Source organism: Nicotiana tabacum, chromosome 1 (genome assembly GCF_000715075.1).
Source record: "Nicotiana tabacum cultivar K326 chromosome 1, ASM71507v2, whole genome shotgun sequence".
NCBI lineage: Eukaryota > Viridiplantae > Streptophyta > Magnoliopsida > Solanales > Solanaceae > Nicotiana > Nicotiana tabacum.
In genome coordinates, this window is record NC_134080.1 from 166,573,843 (window position 1) to 166,592,986 (window position 19,144).

The window sequence follows — 19,144 nt, forward strand, 5'->3', positions numbered from 1 at the left end:
CTAATTAATCCTAAAAATATAAAATAAAGCCTAAATGTCATGCGTGATATTTTTGGTATTTTTCATGATTTAAATAAAACTTAAACATGCAAGAAAAATGCAAACAATTAATAAAAATCTACGAATTTGCAAATAATGGGAAAATTTTATTTTCTTGAATTTATGGGAGTAATTCACATAGGGCAAAAATCACGTGCTCACAGCTGCCCCTTTTTGCTCGGAAACACGGAGAGTTTTTGTGCAAAGATAAAGTGAGCGGATACGAGCGAATTTTGCTCGTCTGAATACTTCGTGGAAAGCATTTTTGAAGGATTTGATCGCACCCTGCTTCCGAGGTTGCCTACATATCCTTGACTATAAAGGAAACAGGTCAGTGTAGTTCGGGAAGTTCCGGTAGCTGGGACTACCTGGAAGCTGTGATTTCACTGTTGATGCTGCTACTGCTTACTGAACCCCTTATTACACCAAGAATAAAAGAAGCTAGTATGATCTATGCATTACAAGAATCTTATCTATATCTTCAAACTTGATCTTGCAGTTCCTGTTGCTCTGTCGACTCGTACTCTCCAGGTGAAATTCCTTTGTTGCTGACTTGAATTGTAATCTGAGATGCTTTCCTTTTTCTCCAGGTGGATGCCTGATTGCTAAACTTGAACCGTCTTTCTTTGAACATTGTTACTTCCCTTCGTTCTTCAGGTGGGCTCCTGATTACCAATACTTGAACTGCTTCTCTTCATTCTTCAGGTGGGCTCCTGATTACTAACACTTGAACCGTTGCTTTGTTCTTCAGGTGGGCTCCTGATTACCAACACTTGAATTGCTGCTTTGTTCTTCAAGTGGGCTCCTGATTACCAACACTTGAATTGCTGCTTTGTTTTTCAGGTGGGCTCCTGATTACCAATTCTTGAATTGCTGCTTTGTTCTTCAGGTGGGCTCCTGATTACCAACACTTGAATTGCTTGTTCTTGAAACTTGAACTGTTTTCCCTTTGTTCTCCAGGTGGGCTCCTGATTGCTGAACTTGAACTACTTCCTCTTGAGACTGCTTTTCCTTTGAACTATCTTCCCTTGCTCTCCAGGGGAGTGTTTGATTGCCGAACTTGATCCACTTTCCTTTGAACTTGTGACGTCCTCCCTTTGTTCTCCAGGTGGGTGTCTGATTTCATCAAAACAAACAAAATTTTCTGCTCCAGTTTGCACTAGGAAGATTTGTGAGTGGTTAGCAATATTATAAACCACTCATACTATTGATGCTATGATGAGAGTAAACTAATGACTAGACCAGGATGTGCGTCTCCTATGAGTAAAAAAAAAACTTTGACTAGCAAATGCGTCTGCTAAAAATAAAACCTGAATGAACCAAACTAGGAGGTGCGTCTCCTATGGGTCAAACTTGTATGAACTAAAACCAAGAAGTGCATCTCCTAGGGGTAAGATCTCAATTTAGGAAGTGCGTCTCCTAAAACAAAATATAACTCGAAAGGCCCTGACTAGGAAGTGCGTCTCCCAATAGATAGAACTTAACTGACTCAAACTAGGAAGTGCGTCTCCTACGAATGAACTCTCAATTTAGGAAGTGCGTCTCCTATGGGTGAAACTCAATTTAAGAAATGCATCTCTTAGTGGTAAAATATCAATTTAGGAAGTGCGTCTCCTGAAAGTGTATCTTGAAAGACCCAGACTAGGAAGTGCGTCTCCTAAGGGTGAGATCTCAATTTAGGAAATGCGTTTCCTAAAACAAAATATAGTCTGAAAGACCTAGACTAGGAAGTGCGTTTCCTATGGGTGAAACTTCAATGACTCAAACTAGGAACTGTGTCTCCTATGAATGAACTCTCACTTTAGGAATTGCGTCTCCTATGGGCGAAACTTCAATGACTCAAACTAGAAAGTGCATTTTCTATGAATGAACTCTCAATTTAGGAAGTGTGTCTCCTATAGGTGAAACTCAATTTAAGAAATGCGTCTCCTAGTGGTAAAATATCAATTTAGGAAGTGTGTCTCCTGAAAGTGTATCTTGAAAGACCCAGACTAGGAAGTGCATCTCCTAGGGGTGAAACTCAATTTAGGAAATGCGTCTCCTAAAATAGAATATAGTTTGAAAGACCTAGACTAGGAAGTGCGTCTCCCATGGGTGAAACTTCAATGACACAATGACTCAAACTAGGAACTGCGTCTCCTATGAATGAACTCTCACTTTAGGAATTGCGTCTCTTATGGGCGAAACTTCAATGACTCAAATCAGGAAGTGTGTTTCCTATGAATGAACTCTCAATTTAGGAAGTGCGTCTCCTATAGGTGTATCCGGAAAGACTCAGACTAGGAAGTGTGTCTCCTATGGGTATAACTTTAATGCTTAGAACCAGGAATTGCGTCTCCTAGGGGAAAGCTTAATGTAGGAAGTGTGTCTCCTAAAATAAAATATAACCTGAAAAACCCAGACTAGGAAGTGTGTCTCCTAGGGGTGAAACTTCAATGGCTCAAACTAGGAAGTGCGTATCCTATGAATGAATTTAAATGACCAAAGCTAGGAAGTACGTCTCCTAATAAGTATAATCTGAAAGATCCCTACTAGGAAGTGTGTCTCCTGACAGGTAAAATTCCAATGACTCAAACTAGAATGTGCGTCTCCTAGGGGTGAACTTAAATGCCCAAGACTAGGAAGTGCATTTTCTAGGGGTGAAAACTTCAGCGACTAAAACTCATATGATCCAAACTGGGAAGTGCGTCTCCTGAGAGTAAAATCTCAATTTAGGAAGTGCATCTCCTACAATAAAATATAACTTGAAAACCCAAACTAGGAAATGTTTTTCCTAGTGGTGATGTCTCATCTTCTCAATAGCCTTTGCGTAAGCAGAATTGGGGCATTATACCTGAAAATTTCAACCTTCCAAGCTTTGATATGAACATAGCTTCCGTCCCTATTTCAGACAAAGAAAACTTGTGAGTTTAAACATGGTGATTGGTTTGTGGCCTTGACTTTGCAGCGATTGCTCCTTCACTTGCCATGATAACTTTGATTTCACCTTGAAGGACATTGCTTGCTTATTGACTAACCAATTTCTCTGTCACTCTTATCACAGAAAATACCTCTTCTCTGTTCAGACCCAATACCCTCTATCTGTTGCATTGCTCATGAACTGACATTTACCAAACCTTTGTGTTTTACAAGAATCCCAAAGCACGTCAATTTCCACCCACTCAGTGCGTATGTTGCTCTTTCTTAACATAAACCACTGGCCTTGGCCTTGAGGTCTATTGCTCCTTCACTTGCCATGATAGCTTTGATTTCTGCTTGGAAGACCTTGCTTGTCGTTGGTTAACCACTTTCTCAGTCAACCTCATCACAGAGAATACTTTTGATCCATTTACCCAACATCCTCTATCTGTTGCATTGTTCATGAATTGATATATACCAAACCTTTATATTTTACATGAATCCCAAAGCATGTTGATTGTTAACAACTCAGTGTGCGCGTTGTTCTTTCTTGACTTATGCCACTTTGATGTGCTAGCCAAATTTCGTTTTGTACAATTGGAAAGTTGGTAGCAAATTTTGAAGTCATTTCTCACTTGTTCTGACCAAATAGACTCAAGAAGGGGAAGTAAACAAAACAAAAGGAACAGAGTAAGGACAATGGAAAAAGATGATTTCTAACAAGAAAACTAAACACTCATCAGATGTGCATACCAACTCTAATGACCGTGACATGCACCTTTGGATTAAATGGCCTAATCTGCCAAGCAAGTCCGATGTTCAACTCTTATTGTACTTCTTCGCCGTGAAACTGGGCTTCAATGCTCCGATTTTCCAATCTGATTCACGATCCTTACTCGAATTGTAGTGCTCGAAGGGTTTTCACCATCAAGCCTCTCTCATTTTGTTTTTTCTCTCAACTTACCACCGCCTTATAGTGCTTGTGAAGGTTTTCACCGATAAAACTCTACCATTTTTATTTTCCTTATTCAGAACAGAGTGTTGCCCTTGATATGAATCACCTCTACTTGCTCGACTTGGCATCTCTCGAAGACTGGTCGGAAGATCTTTCTTTGGACCGTAATGTGGGCTTTTGGATAAGGTTAGAAAGAAAGGGTATCACGAAGGCTCAAAACAAATTGAATGGTTTCAAACTTACAACTTTTGGAATCAGATCTTTTACATAACCACAACTTCTGCCCCAGTTTCTTTGCTTGGGGACTTTTGAATTTTTATTTTGATGGGACCGAACTGTGAGGCTGCCTATGTATCCTTAAAAGGAATCAGGTCGAACGTAGTTCATGACATAGGAATTGCTTCGTTTTTGTACTTTTCTTTCTCTTTTTTTTCTTTTTCTCTTTTTCCTTTTCTTTTTTTTTCTTTACGCTTTTCCATTTTTTCTTTCTCTTTTTCTCTTTTTTTTTCTTTTCTCTCCCTTTTTCTGTATCATATTTCTAAACTCTGCTTCTGATTCCAAAAGAGGGATATGAAAGAAAATAAATAAGGCTCAAAGGGGTGACAAAGGATAAAGTGTTTAAATAGCAGAATAAAATGCCTTCGTCATTCCAATTTTCAAAGCATGCCAAACACAAACAACATAATTAAACAAACCAAAGAAATCATACGTAATATCTTTTGACTGCATCAGAATCGATAGCCATATCCACACATTTGCCTTCTAAATTTGTTAAATACAAAGCTCCGTTGGACAACACTCTCGTTACCACGAATGACCCTTGCCAATTTTGGGCAAACTTGCCTTTAGCTTCAACCCGATGCGGCATGATGCATTTCAATAAGGTTTGTTTATGTTCTATCTGCCCCTGTTTCACACAATTCGGGCTTGAAGTGATCTCAAAATTCCTTTACTCATTTTCCTCAAATGTCCCTATCATCTTCGAAATTGTTTCATTGCTTCATGATTAAACTAACTTTAAGACCATGCTTGGAATTATGCGTGCATATCATGTCACTAGAGCCAGCCATAAAGGAACTATAAAAGAAAAGAGAACTAAACAAAAAATGACTAGAAATAACAGAAAACAGAAAATTACATTAGACAGATGGTGAAAGAGTTTGAACAACAAAACAAGTAAAATAGACTGGGGTTACAACCCTGAAACAAACCTAGACAACACTAAACGAGTTACTACGGAAAAAAAAACTAGGCAAAATAAAAGGATAAAAGGGTTTGAATCACAAGACAATATCCGGATTACAACCTTGAAAATAACCCGGACAACAGAAATGACAACAAAATAAAAAACCAAGACTCCTCTCTAGCTAGCCAAGAGATGGAGCGTCTTTCCAATTACCAAGCACGGCATCTTAGTCACTGGGTTCCATATTAACATTGCCAAAATTATTAACAACTTCAATATCATTAACTTCAGCCAGCAAGTTCCCAAGAGGATTTGCATGCTCCTTATCACTGTCATTGATCATAATTACACCTTCTTGAATCATTCTTTCTATTTCCCTTTTCAAAGAATGACAATCTTCAATGCTATACCCTTGGAAATTAGAGTGGTACATGCATCGTACAGTAGGATCAAAGCCTTTTGCATATGGGTCTGGAGTATAGCCGAGGAGCGGCTCAATCTGGCCAGAATGCTTTAACTTTTCAAACAAGCTTGTGTAGGACTCCCCAATTGGCGTGAAACTATTTCTTTACCTTTGTTCTCTTCCTTGCCCCTGTTTCCTAGGGTTGTTGGGTGCTCAAAAATGTTGTGAAGGCAAGAATACATTATGCGGTGCTGGTGCTCGCCATAAGGAGCGACCTGGTGGTTGGATAGATGACCGGACATTGTTCGGAGGATAATATTGAGGTGGATTATATGGAGCTCGAGGATAGGTTTGGGGTTGGAGTTGAGGCTGGGTATATTTGTGAGGCGGGCCCTTTGGTCCATGTTGTGACTCTGAAATAACCATGGCAACATCATCGTGTTCCTTCTGACCCAGCAAGCTTCCTGTGTCGTTCTCAATTGCTTGTGTTGTTGCTTTTAATGTAGAATAGCTCATGATCTTGCTCGACTTTAACCCATCTTCTACCATTTCTCCCATTTTTACCACATCATTAAAAGGCCTACCCACAGTCGTTATCAAATGCCTAAAGTAAGTTGGCTCTTGATCTTGGAGAAAGTACTCGACCATCTCTTTTTCTTTCATCGGGGGATTGACTCTGGCAGCTTGCTCTCTCCATCTGAGCCCATATTCCCTAAAGCTTTCATTAGGCTTTTTTTCCATCTTGGTGAGGGACATGTGATCCGGGACAATTTCTATATTGTACTGAAAGTGCCTGGCAAAAGCCTGAGCCATATCATCCCACATGTACCACCTGCTAGCATCTTGGCGGGTTTACCACTCCAGAGCTGCCCCACTCAGACTTTGACTGAAATACGCCATCAATAATTTGTCTTTCCCACCGACGCCTCTCATCTTACTACAGTAGCCTCTCAAATGGGCCACGTGATCTCCATGTCCGCCATATAAATCAAACATTGGCATCTTAATCCCATCAGGCAGTTGGACGTCAGGAAACAAGCACAAGTCATTGTAAGCCACATTCATTGATCGCTACCGACTCGATACTACACTATGGTAGGAAGAGCGGATCGTAATAGCTTTTACCCGAATAGAGGTCCGGGATCGAATTTCCACAAGGAGCTAGTAGTGAAGTTGTATTTTCTGTCTAGCCTAGAGTTGTGGTTGTGCTTCTAATGTCACTTCAATCATCTTTTGAGTTTTTGTATTTATAACTAATATTATAAAACTACGGATTAAAGCTAGATTATGCTAGGAGAATATTGCTAAGTTGTAATTAATGGGAAGGAAGAGCACTAGGTTTGTGGCATTACCTTGGTGGCTAATTGACAGGTAGATGTTACTTAGGTTCGATTGACTTGTTTGGGGGTTATGTTATAACCGTTGCACAAATTTTACCCACTCTCACACCTCTCGGTAGAGAGAATGATTTTACCCAATTGACTCTCTCAAGACCAATTGGGTTGGCAAATTAGACCAAGCAACTAGGGTTCAAGTAGGGTGATTACTCTCTCGAGATTTAACCCGTTAATTGGAACTATCATTTCTCATGAGTCCATCCCAATTCCTTGTTGGGTCAATTTTGAGGTCATAAACTCTCTTTCTCAAGAAGAGTTAAACCCACAAAGCTTGAATCAGTGTTTGCAACCACCAATTCTAAATGAAATCATAAAATCAACCCAAATAACAAATACTCATAGTCAATCTAACCCTAGATGGCAACACCCATCAATTACCCACACTAGGGTTGAGCCACAACCCTAGATAATATGTTTAGCTACACATAATTAAAGAAGAAACTGAAGAAATAGATGAAGAACTACACATATTAATTAATTACTAAGAAGAAACTACAATAATCTATTGTTAATGGGAAGCAAATATACCAAAAATGGCTACAACACCAAGCGCAACTGTTCTTCTGTTCTCATATCTGACATCCTCCCTAAAAAAATAGTAAAATGTGCTATTTATACTAGGCTGGAAAAATTGGACAAAAATACCCCTATGGGGTCAGTGCGGGCCGCACAAAATGGACCGCGACCGCACTGGCTCTTCGGTTTCAGTTGTTTGATGACTTGAACTGGGGGATGCAGACCGTGTGGGAGTGTACCGTGGCCGCGAAGGCAACTGGCGCGGTCCGCGCAGACGTGACCGCGGACCGCATGAGGGCAAATGCCCCTTTGCTAAACCTTATGAACGCGGACCGCATAGAGAAGGAGTGCGGCCGCGAAGCTTCTCCGCGGGCCGCGTGAATCCTACCGCGGTCGCATGACCTTAGGCTCGAAAAATGTCCAGTCTCTGAACCTCCTAGTATGGCCGCGGTCATTGTTACGCGGTCCGCACTAGGCCCCCTTTTTATTCACTTCTCTTGGTCTTTGATACTTGAGCAGGTTTCACTCCTTTTTGAGCCGATTTTTGACATCTCGTCACTTTGTCAATCAACCCTGCAATCAAGCACAACTTGTGAGCATTTTGGGACTCTTTTTGTATCAATTTATACTCAAAGCATAGGCAAGTAGGGATATAAACACTTTAAAATCCTAACTTATCAACTCCCCCAAACTTAAACCTTTGCTTGTCCTCAAGCAAACAAAATAAGACCCTCCCCTTAAAGGAACATCCCAGTGATTCCAGCTATCCTAAAATAACCTCAACAAGCATCAATTGGGACTAACAATTGCCCTCACTACGAATGCATCATTAACACATTTAAAATTTTGAAAACTATGGATCAAGTGCGACACAAGAGCATCAAGAGTTGACACATTTCATCAAAGATCTTTTCTCACTTACTTTGGTCATTGTGGAACCCAAACTCTCACATCCTCAACTCTCCCTAAGCGAACCTCACCTTTTAAATATTGACACACAAATCGAAGCAAATGAAATTTCACTCATCTCTATCAAAAAGGAAGGTCACAAGTCCGGCTCTAAGTACCATATACTTGCCCCTTATGTAAGTATCCACTAATGTAGGCTCCCTTCAACTTGAGATCAAATAGGGTTTTTGTGGAGTCATTTTGAAGTCTTTTAGTCAAGGGTAGGACATATTTTTATTCACGTGAGTTCAATCTTCCCTTAAGCACTTCTTTTGATTCATTTCGACACAACTTTCTTGGCTCTTTTTGAGGATTTCACTTCTTCACAAGGGGTTAGAGAGACACATTGTCACTCTTTCTTATACAATTCAAAACATTTCTCCTTTTTATACTTTCTCCATACCTCTTTTTTTTTCACTTTTGTTTTTCTTGAATCCCTTTTTATTCTTGTTCACATGGGACTTTCTTTTTGTCCTTTTTCTTTTCTTGCTTTTTCATTGCCTTCTTTTCTTTCTTTTGTACCTTACTGCTTTGCTTCCTTTCTTGTCTCTCCCCTCAAACTTAGATTTTTGCCCTTACTCAAGGGAAGATTTGGGTGCCAAGAGAGGGTAATCGTTTAGAACGGGTATAGGCTTGTAGCATTGGTTCTTGAAAGAAACAGGTTTAAGGCTCAAAAGAGTTAACTAGGGATTATTTCATTGGAAGACTATGAAATTGTTCAACTTAGCATTTGGATCAAGACCATTGGCACGGGAATTGGAATCAAATTTCAATTCCTCACCACACACGCTAGGGATTTGCTAAAGACATCGAGTCGAGGGCCCACAACGACCTTAGTTATGATTTAAACATACAATGGTTCAAAAAGACCACACGCTGATCGTTTGGTCAACGCAGGAGTCTCAAAGCCACGACTTTCACCATCCTGAACACAACATTATGTCTTTGACCATATGATCAAAGGCAAATGTGTTAGGCCCAAGTGAAACCTTGCTTGAGGTGCTTTTAACTACGCGTATCAAAAACAAAAGAAAAATCAAAGAAACGGACTCAAACCCTTAAGAAGGTTGTCACGCCATCTATCATTGGGAAGAGCCACCCGGTTCACACAATACTCCACCCTTGGAAAGAACCGTGACATTAAGAAAACCAAGGGCTTATTGGAAACACCAAAATCAAAACAAGCTGCTACGAGCCTAACTACAAAGCTAAAAATGAAAATTTAGCGAAAATAGAAAATAGAATGAATATGTACAATAGAGGAGTAGAATATACAACGGGGGATGAATATATACAAAAATGTAAAATTATATACATCCCAAAGTAAAAAAAACACACAATCAATAAAAATAAACTAAGAATCTATATATATACAGTCATCCAGAAAAAGTAGGGTGCACCCCACGAGTAAAAGCTGGCATTGTCTCAATGCCAACTATCAAATAAATATCAAAACAACAAAAAGGATATAGGATCTCCCTAGTCTTGGTCCGTCTGTATGGGATCATCAGTTGTCCCCAAGTCCTTTGTATGTATGGGAACCTCAGACTGGTTCCCGATATCCTGCTGCTCAGCTGCTGGGACTGGGGCCTACTCCTGAACCGGCTGACTGATAGGTGCATCACTGGAGGGGGTCTCATGTGGGTCTGGTAGCTCAATAACTGCACCAACTGAACTGGGGAGCTTCTTCTTCTTCCTTGGAGGCCTGGGTGCCTGCTCCTGCTCCTGCCGTGGTTGTGGCACTGGTGCTGCTGCTGGGGCTGGATCCCCAAATAACAAGTCTAGAGGCATCTGGTCTGCCAATAGCCTATCCACATCAGTCCGTAGCACTCTCACCGACTCCTTGGACGCCCTTGACTTCCTCATCTTCTTCTGTTCCTTGGCAAGCTCCCTCAAAGCCTTGCCATGTGAATCTACCGCCACAGTCAAGGCATCTTGAGTCCTCATAATCTTCTCCTAATTTTCCAGGAGCTTCTGCAGTGTGTCCTCAATGGACTGAGGAAACTGAGTAGTGGAAGGTGTTGAATGGGCCTCAACTGTAGCAGACAATGTAGACAACTTGGATGTCGCAGCTTCGGCTCAACTGCTGGGCCGTGAAAGGATGAGTCCGGGAAGAAGGGACCCTCATGTCAACTGAAGTACTGGGACCAACAAAGGAGGAGGGTCGTGGAGGCAAATCATCATCAGTGGTGACCGTAGGCATGGTGGAAGGCTCTGTGGGGGGCTCAACCGAAGACACTACCGCCACTGGCTCCTCAGACTGGCCAGTTGGAGTGGAGAAAGGTGGTTTGTAACCTTTGTCTTTGGGGTTGTCTGGCCCCTTCAAACTGTACAAGGAAAATGGAGCCACAAGTTTTATCTTGACGTCAAACGGTCTCTTCTCCACCTCCAAGTCCCGGAAATACATAGTAAGGGTGCTGGTAAAAGGGTAGTTCCGGTCATGCTCAACCCCGATTGCAGAAATGGTGCGGGACATCACATTTCCCACATTGATAGGGTAACCTGCCATAATAGAAGCAATAAGAACCGCTCGGGCAAGTGGAATAGTCTGATCATGAGTGGCCGGGTCGAGCCGACTGCATACAAAGGTAAACCACCCTCTAGCCTCGAAGTTGAAAGTTCTCCGAAGTATTTTGGTCCCTGCTTGTAGCCATTCTGGAACCGTACCCTGGATTGCCAGGTACGAAGCTAACCACGGACGAACCTCCTCGCCCATTGCTAACTTTTCATTGTATAGGGACTCATCTTCGTCAATGAACCCCAAATACTCATTCAACGCCTTCCCGGTGAAAACCACATTTTTGTTTCTCACTTTCGTCACTTTAGTGCCTTTTATGATATGGGCCACATTGCTGTAAAACTCCTTGACCATATGCTCATTTGCCTTCAAACAATTGTCTTTAAAGAACTCCCAACCCGCTCGAGCCTGGAACTGTCTATGCACATTTGGGTTTAGGGGTAGAAGGTCTTTGTCAATAAAGCTCCGCTCAAGTATCAACTTCCGTGCCGGCCACCATTCTCTAAATTTGTGGAACGCCACCTGGCTGACAAACCGATCTTCCCAAACTTCAGGTTTGGGCAGTAAACCTGGGGCACCCCACTGCTCGGTACCTCATAATCACTATTAGCCCTACACTCTCCCCAGATATTGAAGCTGTGGGGGAGGTGGAGTATTCACCACTGCCTGCTGCTGAGCCATCAGATGACTCAGAATATATACGTTGTGGGGCTTGGGCAGTATGTGAAGTCGGGACTGCAGTAGCTGGCCCTGAATCAGAAGAGAGGTCCTGGGATGGTACGTACTCACTCCCCGATTGGTCGTCTATAGCAATTTGTTTCCTTGTTTTCAGTTTAGGTAAGGAAGTGAGTTTAACGTGTTTCCCTTTTCCTCCCCGGGAGGAGTCACCTCGGCCGGGTTGTTTAGCACCTCTTCCTCGTTGTTTTACCATTATCTGCAAACAAACACATCTAACATTGTTAGTTGAAGCACATGCAGTGAAACATGTGACTGAATTAAAATTGCAGAAGCAAAATGAAAGTTGCAGACACTGCTGCAGAACCAGGCACCGCGGACCGCGCCATTAGGAATGCGGTCGTGTTGGAGGCACCGCGGACCGCGCTAAGGCTACCGCGGGCCGCACTGATCAAAACCCCAGGAAGGGTCTTCTCTGAATCTCACACCGCGGTCCGCACAAAATGGGGTGGTGGCCTCGGTGGGCCAGTGCGGACCGCACAAACGTTACCGCGGCCGCGCTGGACACAAGTTGTTCCTCAGTAATTCACGTATCGCGGACCGCGTGGAAGCGTAGCATGGACCAGGGCACCACGGACTGCGCTAAGGCGACCGCGGGCCGCACTGGGTTAGGTTCAGTGAGTAAACTAGGGATTGCATGCTTTTGTTCTATTTTTGTTCAACTTTTTACCTCTACTTGTCCCTACTCATGTACCCAATCCTTAGTTATTTCAAACTAACATGGAAGCTACCATAGACTAACAATTCGAAGACAACTGTAAAGGCAAAGAAGTTACAGACTACTGGCAAGCAAATAAAAATAAAAATAAAAGAGTAATAATAAAAAATGCATGACATGTTACCGGGATTATGAAGAATGAATGCAATATATCCACACAAGCAAGAATCTCAGTTTTGGATGGGGATGAACAGTAGAATTAGGGTTCTGGGTTTCTAATTTGCAAAAAACGTAAAATGAGACCCTTGGTCTCTATTTATAGAGCCCCAGTAGGACTCATACTCACCTACCAGCGCGGCCGCACAAAAGTGACCGCGGACCGCGCTGGGTTTATTTGTGTGACCCCTCGTAATGAATCCTACGCAGACCGCACAGAAATGTACTGCGGCCACGTCAGTTCATCGCGGACCGCATTAACTTGACCGCGGCCGCGGTAAAGAACTTCAGAGAGTCCCCTTTTTGACTCATGCCAGCGCGGACCGCACAAAATGCACTGCGACCGCGCTGGCAACCTTCAGAGACTATGCCGTTTTCCAACTTTGTTTTGCACTGTTTCAACACAATCCCTGCAATATCTCATAAACAGTTAGCTCAAAAATCCTAAGCTACACATGGGTTGCCTCCCAAGAAGCGCCTGATTTAACGTCGCGGCACGACGCATGTTACCCCCACATCATTTTAGATGAAGAAGTGCCACTACGTGGCTGCCATCAAACTTTCCAAGATAATGCTTGACCCGGTGACCATTGACTCTGAAGACTTTACCATTTTTGTTTTTAAGATCAAGAGCACCAAACAGGGTCACAAACACAACTTCAAATGGCCCATTCCACTTTGACTTGAGCTTACCCGGAAACAGACGTAACCGGGAATTAAACAAAAGAACCATATCCCCAACTTTGAACTCCTTGCCCCGAGCATATTTGTCGTGAAGATACTTCATTTTGTCCTTATATAAGGACGAGCTGGAGTATGCATGGAATCTAAACTCATCGAGCTCATTAAGTTGTTCAACCCTCAGATTTGCAGCAACATCCCATTCCAAGTTCAACTTTCTCAAGGCCCACATAGCCTTGTGCTCTAATTCCACTGGAAGATGGCAAGATTTCCCAAACACCAACCGGTATGGGGACATACCAATCGGAGTCTTGTAAGCTGTCCGATAGGCCCAAAGAGCATCATCCAATTTTTTCGACCAATCGGTCCTATTTGCATTTACAGTTTTAGACAAGATACTCCTAATTTCTCAGTTGGAGACTTCCACTTGACCGCTAGCTTGAGGATGATAGGGGGTGGTTACTTTGTGATTAACTCCATACTTGGCTAGAAATGAATCAAAAGCTTTGTTGCAAAAGTGAGATCCCCCGTCACTAATGATAGCACGGGGAGTGCCAAACCTCGTGAAGATACTCTTTTTAAGAAATGTCACAATACTCCGGGCTTCATTGTTGGGCAAAACCACAGCTTCAACCCACTTGGAGACATAATCTACCGCCATCAGAATGTAAGTGTTTCCACAAGAGCTCACGAAAGGACCCATGAAGTCGATGCCCCAAATATAAAAAATGTCTACCTCGAGAATTGTGTTGAGAGGCATTTCATCCCTTTTTGAAATTCCACCGGCTCGTTGGCATTCATCACATCTTTTGACCACATCACCGACATCTTTAAATAAAGTAGGCCAATAAAATCCGCAACTAAGCACTTTTGAAGCCGTTCTCGACCCGCCATGATGGCCACCATAGGGTGAGGAATGGCAAGCTTCCAAAATACCCAATTGCTCCTCTTCTGGGACACATCATCGAATCATACCATCGGTGCAAATCTTAAACAAATAGGGCTCGTCCCAATAATAATCCAAGCTATCCCGTTTGAGCTTCTTCCTTTGGTTAGAAGAGAGCTCACACGGGATGATTCCAGTAACAAAATAGTTTGCAATATCGCCGAACCACGGTATTCCACTCATTGACACCGCAAGGAGTTGCTCATCGGGAAATGTATCATTGATCTCAATGCCGTCACAAGGCCTCCCCTCCTCCTCCAAACGGGACAAGTGGTCCGCCACTTGATTCTCGCTACCCTTCCGGTCAATAATTTCTAAATCAAACTCTTGAAGGAGAAGAACCCATCTCATCAATCTTGCCTTTGAGTCTTTCTTGGTCATCAAATACCTAAGGGAGGTATGGTCGGTGTGCACAATAACTTTAGCCCCCATAAGGTAGACGGAACTTTTCCATAGCAAAAACAATAGCCAGCAACTTCTTTTCGGTGACTGTGTAGTTCCTTTGAGCCTCATTCATGGTCTTGCTTGAGTTAGTACACCGGGTGGAACATCTTGTTGATCCTTTGGCCTAAAACCGCCCCCACCGCAATGTCACTCGCATCGCACATGAGCTCGAATGGTAAGCTCCAATTTGGTGCGGTGATGATGGGGGTAGTGGTAAACTTTTGTTTAAGGAGCTCAAAAGCCTCCATGCATTTCTCATCAAAAACAAACTTGGCATCTTTCTATAGCAATTTACACAACGGGTTAACTACCTTAGAAAAATCTTTGATGAACCTCCGGTAGAAATCCGCGTGCCCAAGAAAACTCCTCACTCCTTTGACAGAAGTAGGGGGAGGAAGCCTTGAAATAACCTTGATCTTGGCCTTATCAACTTCAATTCCTCGCTTCGAGATCTTGTGACCCAACACTATACCCTCTGTTACCATAAAATGACACTTTTCCCAGTTTAGAACAAGGTTGGTATCTTCACACCGAGCCAACACTCTATCCAAGTTTACCAAGCACTCCTCAAAAGAATCCCCAACCACGCTAAAATCATCCATGAAGATCTCCAAGATATCCTCCACCATGTCGGTGAAAATAGCCATCATGCAGCGTTGGAAGGTCGCCAGAGCATTACATAATCCAAATGGCATTCTAGAGAAAGCGAATGTGCCATAAGGACATGTGAAAGTCGTCTTCTCTTGGTCCTCCGGGGCAATGAGAATTTGATTGTACCCTGAGTAACCATCCAAAAAACAATAGAAAGCCCGACCCGCAAGACGATCAAGCATTTGTCAAGGAAAGGCAAGGGGAAATGATCTTTTCTAGTCACCTTGTTCAGCTTCCGGTAATCCATGCAAACTCTCCAACCCGTCACTGTCTGAGTCGGAATAAGCTCATTGTTGTCGTTGGTCACCACAATCATTCCACCTTTTTTCGGTACACATTGCACCGGAGAAGTCTATGAACTGTTAGAAATGGGATAAACCACACCTGCGTCAAGCCACTTGATAACCTCTTTCTTTACTACTTCTTGCATAGCCTCATTTAGTCTTCTTTGATTCTCAAGTGAAGGCCTCACATCCTTCTCCAATATGATTTTATGCATGCAAAAGGCAGGGCTTATACCCCGAATATCAGCTAGAGTCCATCCGATTGCCCTCTTTCGCCTTTGAAGAACTGCCAAGGTGGCCTTAACCTGCATGTTAGTAAGGCAAGAAGAAAGAATGATAGGTAAAGTAGAATTTGAACCCAAGAATTCATACCTGAGGTGTGGAGGAAGTGGTTTCAACTCCAACACCGGTGGCTCCTCAATCGATGGCTTCGTTGGTGGAGTTTTGCGGTTTTGAAGATCCAAAGATAGCCTTCTAGGCTCATAAGAATATGAACTCATACCATGCAATGCATTCACGCACTCCACTCTAATAGCATCATCATTGACATCCATGTTAAGAACCACGGCCTCAAGAGGCTCTTCAACATTGATCATGGAACTTGTGTCATCCACTATCACGGCTGTGACAATGTCCACAAAAGAACACACCTCCGTGCTATTTGGTTATCTCATTGATTTGCAAACATGGAATACCACCTTCTCATCTCCCACTCGTAATGTCAACTCACCCGCTTCAACATCAACTAATGCCTTCCCCGTAGCTAGGAAAGGTCTTCCAAGAATAATCGGCACTTTAAAATCCACCTCACAATCTAATATGACAAAGTCGGCCGGCAATATGAATTTATCAACATGCACAAGAACATCATCGATTATGCCCAAAGGTCGCTTCATCGATCGATCTGCCATTTGAAGTCTCATTGAGGTAGGTCGAGGTTTCCCAATTCCCAAAGTCTTGAAGACCGAATACGACATCAAATTTATACTAGCCCCCAAGTCACAAAGGGCCTTTGCGAAATCCGCACTTCCGATGGTACAAAGGATAGTAAAAGCTCTGGGATCCTCAAGCTTGGGTGCCATTGAATGCACTATGGCACTCACTTGATGAGTCATCTTAATTGTTTCACACTCTATCGACCTCTTCTTTGTAACCAAATCTTTCATGAACTTCGCATACCCCGGCATTTGCTTAAGTGCCTCAACCAAAGGGACATTAATTGTGAGGCTCTTCATCATGTCAATGAATTTTTTGAATTGATTGTCACTCGTTTGCTTTGCTAAACGTTGAGGATAAGGTGGAGGTGGCCTAGGCAAAGGTGCCTTGGCTTTTTGTACAACCGGCTCGGGTATGTCAATCACGTGTTCCCTAGACGGGTTCACGGCATCTTGAGTCTCTACTCAGCCTCATCATTAATATCAACCCGCACATCATTGTTTGTATTTTGATTAACCACATCATCAACAATCAAAGGTACATCATCATCCCGCAACTCAACATCTTCATCATAACTTGCTTTTGCATTGAGGCATTCACATCACCGCCTCTCCCACTTCTTGTTGTAACCGCCATCACATGATTATTATTCCCACCCTTCGGATTCACCACCGTGTCACTTGGTAGCGCACCCTTGGGACGAGTATTCAATGCTTGAGAGATTTGGCCTAATTGTACCTCCAAGTTCCGGATAGATGTGTTATGCGAAGCTAATTGGGCCTCAGAATCTTGGTTATTTTTCATCATTTGCTCGAACATGCTTTCAATTCTCCCCATATCACTTCCAGATGAACTCGGACCTTGAGAAGGAAAGGGGGTGGATTATTCGGTTGTTGGTACATGGGGGGCCTTTGAAAACCTTGCCCCCGGTTGCCTTGGTTCCCGCTATTGTTCCACCCTCCTTGATTGTTGTTGTTGCCCCAATTATTGTTACTCCCATTCCAATTTCCTTGGTTGCTTTGATTACCCCAATTGTTGTTTTGGTTGTTGTTATTCCAATTACCTCCGCCTTGTTGTTGATTGCCCCAATTTCCTTGAGGACGCCATTGTTGGTTGGACGAGTTACCTCTATTCCCTTGGTAGTTGTTGACATATTGGACCTCTTCGCTTTGATCATCATAGCACTCATTTGAATAACCACCACCATCATTGTTGTTGTCATATTGTTCACAATTACCTTGAGGTTGTTGTCCTCTTTGTCTCCTTTTCAACATAGAAACACCTTCCATTGCATTGACTTGGCGCGACTTTTGGACTTGTTGCAATGGCGCCTTTGCTAATTGATTCATAGTTGTTGTAAGCTCGGCGATGACTTGGACATGATCGCGCAATTCCTTGTGCAAATGGATGACCGTGGGGTCACCTTGGGGCACATTTGCTCGGCTTTGCCATGCCGAAGAGGTGTCGACCATTTCATCAAGTACATCACATGCCTCTTGGTAAGAAAGTTTCATAAAGTTCCCTCCAGCCAATTGGTTCACAATGCATTGATTCGTGGTGTTGATGCCCCGATAAAAGGTTTATTGAATCATAGCCTCGGTCATGTCGTTATTAGGGCACTCTTTTACCATTATTCTATATCTTTCCCATATTTCGTGCAAAGGTTCCGTTGGCTCTTGCTTGAAAGCTAGAATTTCATCCCGAAGAGCTGCCATATGACTTGGAGAAAAGAACTTGGAAATAAATTTGTCCGCCAATTCATCCCATGTTGTAATAGAATGATTTGGGAGCCTTTTTAACCAATCCAATGCTTTACCCCGAAGAGATAACGGGAAAAGCCTCAACCTCAATGCATCCTCGGGCACGTTGGTCTGCTTGCTGTCACACCTCCTTTTTCCGCCCCGCGAGGGTACAGGAGTTTTTTCCAATTAAAGGACAATCGAACGGGATTTGTTTAATTATTTCAGAGTCGCCACTTGGGAGATTTAGGGTGTCCCAAGTCACCGGTTTAATCCCGAATCGAGGAAAAGAATGACTCTGTATTACAGTTCGCGAACCAAAAATCCGGATAAGGAATTCTGTTAACCCGGGAGAAGGTGTTAGGCATTCCCGAGTTCCGTAGTTCTAGCACGATCGCTCAACTGTTATATTCGGCTTATTTATTTGATTTTTAACAATTATGCACTTCTATGCAAGTTATAACTCTTTTACCTCTTTTATTATTATTATTATTATTATTATTATTATTATTATTATTATTATTATTATTATTATTATTATTAACACAAGAATTGCAACGCTGTGAAAACGCATCTCGAACCACATCACAACCAGTGTACACGTGATTTGTTGATGCATTTTGACTTCGTTGGGATTTGGATTTGGGTCACATCAATGTACACCCAGGTTTAAGAAGGTAACATTATTTAAAGTACGCGCCTAAAGAGACTAGCACATTGTTGTTTTGGGAAAGGGTCGTGAAACTCGCTAGCGGCCGATCCCGAATTCTAAGCAATTAATATATATACATTTGTGAGGGCCCTGCAATCTTTGCGTTTTACTCGGCGAGGCTCATCTCGTTCTTATTATTAAAAGGGAAATCCTAAAAGTGACCATGGTTTTCTATTAAATTTGTCTCTAAACATGAAAGAAGACAAAGTCCTAATTAGTTTACATGCTTGAAAAGTCCGGGCCTTTTAATAATTTTTTTGCATATTTGATTAGTTCCGAAAT